Raw genomic sequence first — 9755 nt, forward strand, 5'->3', positions numbered from 1 at the left:
TTTTGGTTTTTGGTTTTTCTCCGGTACCAGGAACCGAACTCACGACCTTGCGCTTGCCAGGCAGGCACTTTTGCCGCTGAGCTAAATCCCCAGCCCCGGGCATTTTCACTGAGTGGTCCGTCAACTAAAAACACAACTCAGCACAGGAAATCTATTTTATATATTGCATATTGCTGTTCAGTTACTTTTTCTAGAACATCACTTTTCTTTTCTCATTGCCCACCCTAACATCTTCCACAACTGTCTTACTCATATTTCTCATTGCTGAGAAAAATACCCCAGGACCCACAACTTGAAAGGAGGAGAGGTTTATCTTGGTTTGTTTACACCCCATGATAGGTTGGCTCTAAGTTAAGATGGCATGATGGAAGGGCCTTGGCAGAGGAAAGCTGCTCCTTTCATGGCACCCAGGAAACAGAGAGAGAAGGGAGGAGCAAGGGAGGCAGATGTATACTTCAGGTCATGCCCACACTTATATACCTCTTTGGGCCAAATTCCACCTCTTAACAAGAAGTCAGCTATATTGCCCTCATAATTTAATCACTTTCCAGAAGCCCCACCTATGAGCATATGAGACATTTTGGGGCATTCATCATCCAAACCATAATATCATGCCCTTGCACCCCCCCAAAAAAATATTCATGTACGTCTCTTTACACAAAATGCATTTAACCCAATTTTAAGAGTTCACAAAGTCTTCACAGTTACAGCAGTGCTAAAAAGTCCAAGTCCTAAGTCTCCTCTGAAACTCAAGGCAAACTCAGTTGTGAGGCCCTGTAAAAATCAAAAAGAAAGTTAAATAATGCAGCTATATAATGACACATGTTAAATATTCTGATTTCAAAAGGGAGGAACAAGGAAATAGCAACCATTAGCACCAAAGCAAGACCAAAATCAAGCAGAAAAAAATATTAAATCTAGTAGCTGTATGTCCAGAACTCAAGATAAGATAAGATATGAACTCTAAAAGATTTGAGAAGCTCTAGCTCTATGCCACTGAAAGTTGTAGTCTTCATGGCTTCTTCCTTGGGGTCACTTTGCTCACCACCCATGACTTTTCTTGGAAAGTCCATGTTCTTGGCTTTTCCAACTTCCTGGGATCTCCATTTCACTTTTGACTCCAGTGTTACATCTTCACACACTGCTCCCTCAGGGACACATTCCCTGGCTTACTAGACTTTCTTCAGAAATCTCAGTGGAGGGGCTGGGGATTTAGCTCAGCAGCAAAGCGCCTGCCTGGCAAGCGCAAGGTCGTGAGTTCGGTTCCTGGTACCAGAGAAAAAAAAAAAAAAACTCAGTGGAAGCCTCCTTGGCCCCAAAATTCTTACATTCTGTGTGCCTATAAAATCAGCACATGGGAATGATGCCAATATCTGCTGGCAGCATAAGCAGTAGTCAGGTCCCCTTGAACCATAGAAGTAGTAACCTCTGAGTGCCTAAGGATGAGCACTGTGAAACAAAACCTGGTGAACCAATTTCCTATTTGGCTGTTCTGGGACAGGAAACCCGGGGGCTCTCTCCTTGAAGAATAGTCTTTTACTTTTGAACCCTTGAGCCTGCAAAGAATGTGTTTTTCTGATTCCTGTAAAGCCCTCAAGGTACCTTTCTTATTATTCTGATGTAAAGGACTTACTTGGCTTGTTTTTAATGCTGGTCTTTTTAACAATTAAGCTGTCCTTGGGTAAAGCTTTACAGGCACAAACTTACAGTACCCATGCTATAGCCTGAGCATTAGGCTACCTTGAAATTTCCTCCACCAGATTAAGTATTCTATTACCCTTAATCTAAGTCTCTCTCAAAGTAACAGGACATGAGCAAAATGTAGCCAAATTTTCTGCCACAGGATAACATACATGCCCTAAAGTCTTCCTGGCAGTAGAATCCTTGTTCCCAACTGAAACCTTCTAAACATGGTCTTTACATCTTCATTTTTAACAGCCTTCTGTTCTTCTGAGCTTTAACTACAATCTCCTGTGAAGCTTGGCTCACAACACTCTAGGGCTTCCCTAACTCGCATCTCCAAACCTTTCCAAACTCCTCTCATGAACCATTTCTAAAGACTTCTAAACTTCATGGTGAGGTAACAGTCACAGCAATGACCCCACTTTTCCAGTACCACAGTCATTTTCAGTCATTCTCTCACTTCTGGGACAAATGCCCAATAGCCACAACCTAAATGAGAAGAAGTATATTTTGACTCAGGTTTACAGTTTGTGATAGGTTGGCTCTAAGGCAGAAAGGCATGATGGAAGTATCTAGGCAAAGGTACTTATAAGGTAAGATGGGAAAGGAAGCCTTACCTCTATGGTAAGGGAAGCTGCTCACACCCTGACAGTTAGGAAACAAAGCGAGAAAGGAGAAGCCAAGAAGGGAGAGGTACCCTTCCACTTTACACTCCCACTGACCTACATCTTCTAACCAGACCCCACCTCTGAAAAGCAAATCAGCTATATCATCCCCATAGTTCAGTCATCTTCCAAAACTCCCACCTATGAGCACATGAGGTCTTTCATGAAATACTCTAGATCTAAACAATAGCAGTAGTTTCCCACTTACTGCAAGTAAACTTTGAATTTCCTAGCCTGTTATCAAAAGGTCAACATAAAGTATTCCAAACCTTTTATCTCTAGCCAGTCATGCACTTTTGCTTCCTGTGTAAATCTTTCCTGCTTCCCACATAGTCTGTATGCTCTCTTTACCCCAATGCAGCATAACTTCAGCCTTTTTCCATGCTTTTCCCTGAGCACTGGATGTTTTTACTTTTCCACCTAGGAAACACAAACCTATCCATCAACACCAACTACAATTTGAGTCATTCCATAAAACTTCACCTTATCACATCAGTAAAGTTCCCTGAGATATATCCCATGTGTATTGCTAAAGAACACTGATAACATCATGATATAGGTATTTATGAACACTGCTTGCTTTTTCACATGAGTTTTAACCACTGAAAGGAATGAACAATTCTTTTTACTTTTTTTTGTTTTGTTTTGTTTTTTTGGTTTTTTCTGGTACCAGGAATCGAACTCACCACCTTGCGCTTGCCAGGCAGGCACTGTGCCACTGAGCTAAATCCCCAGCCCCTCTTTTTACTTTGTATAATGGATACTTTGTATCTATTATATGCTCATTGAATGAGTACAATTTATGAACTGTTATCTCCTACAAACCCTATGAATATTGTTTAGGATATAACATGGCATACAGTAAACCAAAAGGATCAGTGTTCTGTGGAACTGTTGGTCCAACTGAATTAGCTCATAATCTAAAGTATGTGATCTTACACTAAGGAAACAAGAATATCCCTCTCTTAAGGGAATTAATTTTACCATAAAACTTTATTATAGTTCTAACCATACTTCCTGAAAATTCTATTGCCTTACATAGAAATAATATGGGTGAGGGATTACATTTTAAAATTTCAGAAATTGATGAAAATGCTAAAGATAATCTAATAATAACTGAAGTGTCAATTGTAAAAATCACTTTCTACATATCTAACAAGTGTACATGCACCAGATGTATGCTTGGCCTAGTGCTTGGTTCCAACTCCTCTGTCACCCTACACAACCCTCACTCATTGAAACAAATTAAATGATGAGAGAAAATTGATCCCCCATGCTCTAGTTTGGATTTTAAATGTCTTCCACAACTCCATATATTAAAGGCTTAGTTGTAACCTGTGACACTATCAGAAAGTTATGAGACCTTAAAAAGGTGAAGCTTACTAGTAGGAAGTGGCATCACAAGAAGTTTGCCTTGAAAGATGACTGTGGGATGATGATCTCTTCCCTCTCTCTCTTGTTTCCTGACCACCATGAGGTAAGCAGCTTCCTTCACCACACACTCCCACCACACACTCAAAAGCAACAGAAATAGCTACCCATGGCCTGAGATCTCTGAACTGTGAGCCAAAATAAGCCTGTCTTCTTCGTAAGTTGATTACTTCGGTGGTTTGTCACAGTGACAAAAAGCTGACTAACACAGCCCAATACACAAGTAGATCTGAAAGAAATATCTGGTTTGATGCTTCTCAAATATGGTGGTGTCTAGTATGACTTCCTTAGCATCCCTGAAGATTCTGATGCATGAGACAGAGAGAGGTTAATTTGTCTGAAGCTATGACAGTTGCTGAACTAGTCTTACCTCCTCACTTCTTGTACCTTTGTCCTTTATTGTACCACTATTATGTTTCCATCAGCATTGAGAAAATGTTATGCAGAAAAGAATGAAATATGATATCCATGGTTGGCAATATAAATGTGAACAAACATAAAATATCTTGCATTAAGTTCTAAAGGCCATTAAGGGCATTTAAATAAGGTAGTGTCATAATCATATTTGTATTTTAGAAATGTAATATTGGGAATAGTTTGGAGAATATACTAAAACTGATGAAAATTTGATATAAAGGAATTTAAGTGAAGATAGAAAGGACAGATATAATAGACATTAATAGGATTGGTTACTGCATGGATATAAAGGAAAGTAGGTGTTCTCACTAGCTCTGACTTCTACATGGACATGGAGAGACTGCTTGAATTGTAACTTTAATGAGATATGAAATGTTCATTTATTTAAAATTTTTTCATTGAGTGTCTACTCTGTGCTATGTGCTATAACCTTGGGATATAACAGTGAGGAAAACAGATTCCCATATAACAGATTCCCAGCTTTAGTCCATCAGAGGTATAGAAATACAGATGGTAAATAATAAACAAGAAATAGATATTTTTAAAGCATGAGGTAGCTGAGAACCAGAGATGTTTAATTACTGGTTCAAGGTCATAGACCTAGCTAGTGGCAAACCTGCAAGAAGAAAGCAGGTCTGCTGATTTCCTGTTGTGTATAGTGTGTTTCTCAGCTGCTCAACCTCATCCTTTCCAAAGGGGAACAGAAGTTAGACAAAAGGAAAAGTCAAGTGAAAAATCTACCTTACCAAAAATGAGATGAAGGGCATCTCATACCAAGTATATTAAGTGGCCCATTTTTGTTCAGGAATCCTGAACTAAAGCCATGTTCATCCATTCTAGAACTAACAGAGAAAGCTCACTAGAAGCATCTCTTGCTCACAAAAGCAAAAGTGTAGCAGATACGTTCACGAACTCAGCAATGTCTCAGTTAAATAAATTTCTAATAAAACTTCCAAATTGACAAATAAGGAAAGGTAATGCCTTCCAGGTCTCCACTGACACAGTAGGAAGAGTCTTTACATGATTTTTACACTCCAAAAAGGTTGTTCCCACAGAGCATATTTAACCATTGAGATGATCTCACTGCAAAGACTTTTAATTGAGTGCACTTAGTGCAGGAAGCAATTTAACACATGATTCTTAAAATGGGTCGTGTCATTTAAAAGGTGGATATACTTTTTGCAATTGGCCATTTTCTTCCTCTAAGCACATGAAGCTTAACTGTTAGCATACTATTTGTGCTTCTTTATTACCAAGAGGAGTGCCATGAATGGTTTACTGATTTTCAGTCTGTTTCTCTATGTACTGCACCTTGAGTATTGTTAGCATCCCTCAATTGCTACTTGATGAAGACTTCTTTAACCTGATAGTGTCATGGCACTTCACAAAAGTTAACTCATTTCTCTTTAAATATACCTCAAGAGGAATAAAATGAAGCTTGTTATATCATGGTTTAGATTTGAATATACCACAGGTCAAATCATGCTCCCTTAAAACATAACTCCTTGATATTAAGTCAGTATCACAGCCTTTTCAAAAGATATTGGCCCTATCGTCTGAGATCAGCATTATAAAATGCATCTACTATTTTTGTTTGTAAAGTCTTTTTTCTTTTTCACAAAGCCTTTGAAGGGGTACATAAAATTAGAATTTAAGACTTTGAGCTCTTCTCTTCTTGATGAAAATGCCTATTAGCCACTCCCTCTATTGTTTCTTATGAATAACAGCCAATCAGGGAAGGAATCTATTTCCATTGAGAAGACAACTCTTGGCATTTCTCTTCCCCAATCTCTTCTTATTATAGTGTGTCTTAGAAGTGGATTAATCAGTCAGAGAGATATGGAACACTAGGCTGTGAGATGTTTCTGAATACACTATATGCAACACAATAGAAATCTTATGCAGCATTGTCCCTCTTTATCCTATCCATGAGGGTTATTTTCTTAAATTGCCTGAAGGTTTTGTTATACAGATACTCATTTTTACATCATCCTATAATATATGTCCATTTTGAGCCCGAGAAAAATGAGAATATGGTGTATATGTGTGTGTGCATGACTGTGTTTGTGTGTCACACATGTATTCACATCAGAGAGTGACTGAGTAACTTACTCAAATTTTTAATATTTGTGAAAGAGTAGCAGGTTAGCCAAAAGATCTTTGAGGTCCTTTCCAATTCTGAACTCTATGAGTCTTGATTCTGTATATTGGACTATTCACACTGATTCTGAATAACTCATGGATACAGTCCATAAACTCCCTGAACTCTGTAATGTTTCTGTTAAGAAAATATTCATTGAATATAGCTTTGTGGTCATTGTAAGGACATCCATACTTTGATATATAGACCACGTTATTTGAGAATTTGCCTCTATATATGTGGATACACATGTGCAAACATAAACATGCATGTGTGTATATATATCTTCATTAAAATAATGTCTCATTACATTTTGTGTTCCCTAATGAATGGTGATATGCAACTACTAATAAAAGAGATAATTAGAGGAGGAAATTGTAATAGGGTCATATAATTATTGTTACTAGGAAAATTTTCCTTGATTATACAAGTGTCACATGCTTTAAAAACATTATTAGCTTTCCCCTTTGTTGAAAATGCCAATGATCAAAAGATTTTCATCTGACACTCTATGTCTAGCATCACTTTCTCCTACAATTTCCAGGAATTGATTAGGCCCTTTAAACTGACTTATGAGTATACAGTATTTAATCTCCTTCACATATCATAGTTACAGTAGAATCATTCAATTAGACAAAGAATTTTTTGTTTAAAACATAATGCACATGCTATTGGAATGACTGTGTAGACATTGATCATGCCTCTGACAGAAAAAAGATCCACTCACGTGCAAGGTAACCAGAATTTACCATCATCCATGGAAAAGACCACAAATGTAACCAGGTTAGGAACCTAGACTTGCAAGTACTTTTCTCTCCATAGTTTTGGACACATGAGTAATTCTCAGATTTAAAATTTTTTCTATTATTTAACAATAATATTAATATACCATAATGCTATAGACACCTGGGTCTTAAATAAGAGCTTAGATCTAGACAACTACTCATTGAAACACAATGGGTGAGGGAGTATTATAGTATTTTTAGTGTAAAAGGACAAAAGCCTTAATGGTTAATTCAGATGTAGGTTTAATTATCTTTACCTTGATATTCAAGTTATAATGGCCTGTGCTCAAATTTACTTTCAAATAATTCTTTTTATACTTCATAAAATATAAAAGATAAACTAAGGTGACTGTGATTTACTTAATTAAATAAAAGAAACTTTTACTTGAAGCATGGTAGCTGTACTATTAAAACAAAAGTGAGGTCAAAACATTAACTCTAGATTACTGAAATGAGTGAAGTTCATTCATGATACTTGAAAAGCATCCTAAAGATAATTCCAAATCAATTTAATGTGTGAATCTGAATATGCAGAAGTATCTTTGAGGGGGAAACAGAAGAAAGGGAAAAGGAGAAAAAATATGGTAAAAAGGGTTAAATGGAAACAAAGCTTTTAAGTATGGAGGGAAGAGAGGTTAAAAGGAGGAGAGGGGATCAGGAAAAAAGAAGAATCAAAGCACATCATCTGCAGATACAAATCCCCTGTGATGAATATGATTATTATCTATATCTGAAATGTACCAAAAGACATAATTTAAAAAGAAGTATCTTTGGTAGGTAGATATAAAATAGGAAAAAAAATTACACTATTATAATGATTTCCTAGCAACGCATCCTACTCAGACCTGGTTTGTCACCCCGAAGAATTTTTTTGGATTAAATGAAAATAGAAATTGAATCCAAAGTTATTCTCAGATTTTAAAGTTTCATTTCTTTTCTAAAAGAGCTCATTTAATGTCCCAAGATTGCATGTATCGTGAGATGATTTAAAGCACATCAAATATATAATGTTTTCAGAAGACATCTTTTACATCTTGTTCTGAGGCATTAAATGCCACACCTCTTATGCCATCATTAGCAGGCAGCAATGCAAAAATACAGTGAAACTTTTGACAATTTGACAAGTTTAAAGTAAGAGGGAAATTTGCAGATGCCTCTCAGTAAATCTGAGTTAACTCTACTGATTATTTCAATATATTAAAGCTTTAAAATGGTTCTCAAACCAGGGACACACTTTAAAAAGATGGAATTGTAAAGCAAGAAAATGTAACATTGTGTGTTGCATACTTATTTATGTGGTTAAAGTACAGTATAATAATGAATGATTTGGACAAAGAAATAAGAATACAAAAAAAGGCAAAATTTGTGTTTCACTATTAAATGCCCCCTCATTTACTCAAGCTCGTTTCCTGATTTCTTTACCTGATTTCATTAGCTATTTTGCATTTTCCGCAGTTCATGCTTAGCTACATGAAGTGACCATAGACCCAAAAAGGATGTGTGTAAGAGGTATATTTTCCCTGAGGGTGAGACCTATGGAGATAGAGAGCACCTGGATGCCAACTTTCGGTTTGTCCTGCTGCCATAACAGCCTTCTGACAGAGGAGGAGGAGGAGAAAAGGTCCTGTGGTGGCAGTTGCTGAAAGAAATGGAAGGAAGCCAGATTCAGTTGTGTAAAATCAATGCACAGAATGTGGAGACAGGTCAGAGTAAATTGTCCCGATCTTGTGTGCCGAAATCAGATGATTGTCTCTCTCAAAGTAAGCTGAATGATATTATTCATATAGTAAAAATAGCCTACATTTGCATGAAGATTGTAATTTAGTCTCCAAATACTTACACACCCATTTCCTTCTTTTCGTCGTTATACTACTTACTACAGGGTCATTAATAGAATTGGAAGTGCACGTTGCGCTTTGGTGATACAAAAATACACATAGAGCTGCTGCAGATACTTGATTTACATACTTATTCCTCTGAATCATTGGCGAGAATGGCAGGAACGATGTAAAGTGCAGAGATTAGTTCTTTAGGAAAGAATAAATGCAATATATTTTCACTTAGAAACTTGATAACGTCAAATTCATAGAGAATGAATGCATACTTGAGTGTACTGTAAAGAATTTGGCTTGTGCTATTGCTGCCACATATCCCAAAACAAAATATTTTCTTGTAATAAATCTTTTCTAGCCAATAGATTTTTCTTACTGTAATAATGCCCTGAGGTATAAATAAAGTAGGTATATTTTTTTCATTTTACAATAAAAGAACTAATTGACTGTGACAGGCAGGGAAAGTTACTTTATTGTGCCTATTTCAAATTTAAAGCCAACGGACTTTTCTTGAAGATCAGTGGGAATTAATTTTTATCCCATTTGACACTTGCTAAGCTTGAGGACTGATGTCTTTCATGAATTATAGAAATTCTTCAGTTTTTATAATTTTTATATCCTTTCAGTATTATCATTTTTTGGGAATCCCCTTCAATCATTCCACTCCAAGTATTTTGCTTCTTTTCCTCCCTTTCCTTTTTTTTTTTTTTTTTTTTTTTTGTTTTTTTTACAGATAATTTCTCCATATTACGAATCTAGTGCACGACAACACTCGGTTGTGATTATTGCTGTTTAACTGTTC

General features: G+C 36.5%; 1 protein-coding gene across 1 annotated transcript in view; it reads left to right on the plus strand.

Annotated features, from left to right (window-relative positions):
• The window catches only part of Tenm1 (teneurin transmembrane protein 1), a 784186-nt gene that overhangs the window by 520769 nt on the left and 253662 nt on the right, over positions 1 to 9755 (plus strand). The window lies entirely within an intron of this gene.

This window comes from Chinchilla lanigera, unplaced genomic scaffold (genome assembly GCF_000276665.1).
Source record: "Chinchilla lanigera isolate Chin_1 unplaced genomic scaffold, ChiLan1.0 scaffold00072, whole genome shotgun sequence".
Lineage (NCBI taxonomy): Eukaryota > Metazoa > Chordata > Mammalia > Rodentia > Chinchillidae > Chinchilla > Chinchilla lanigera.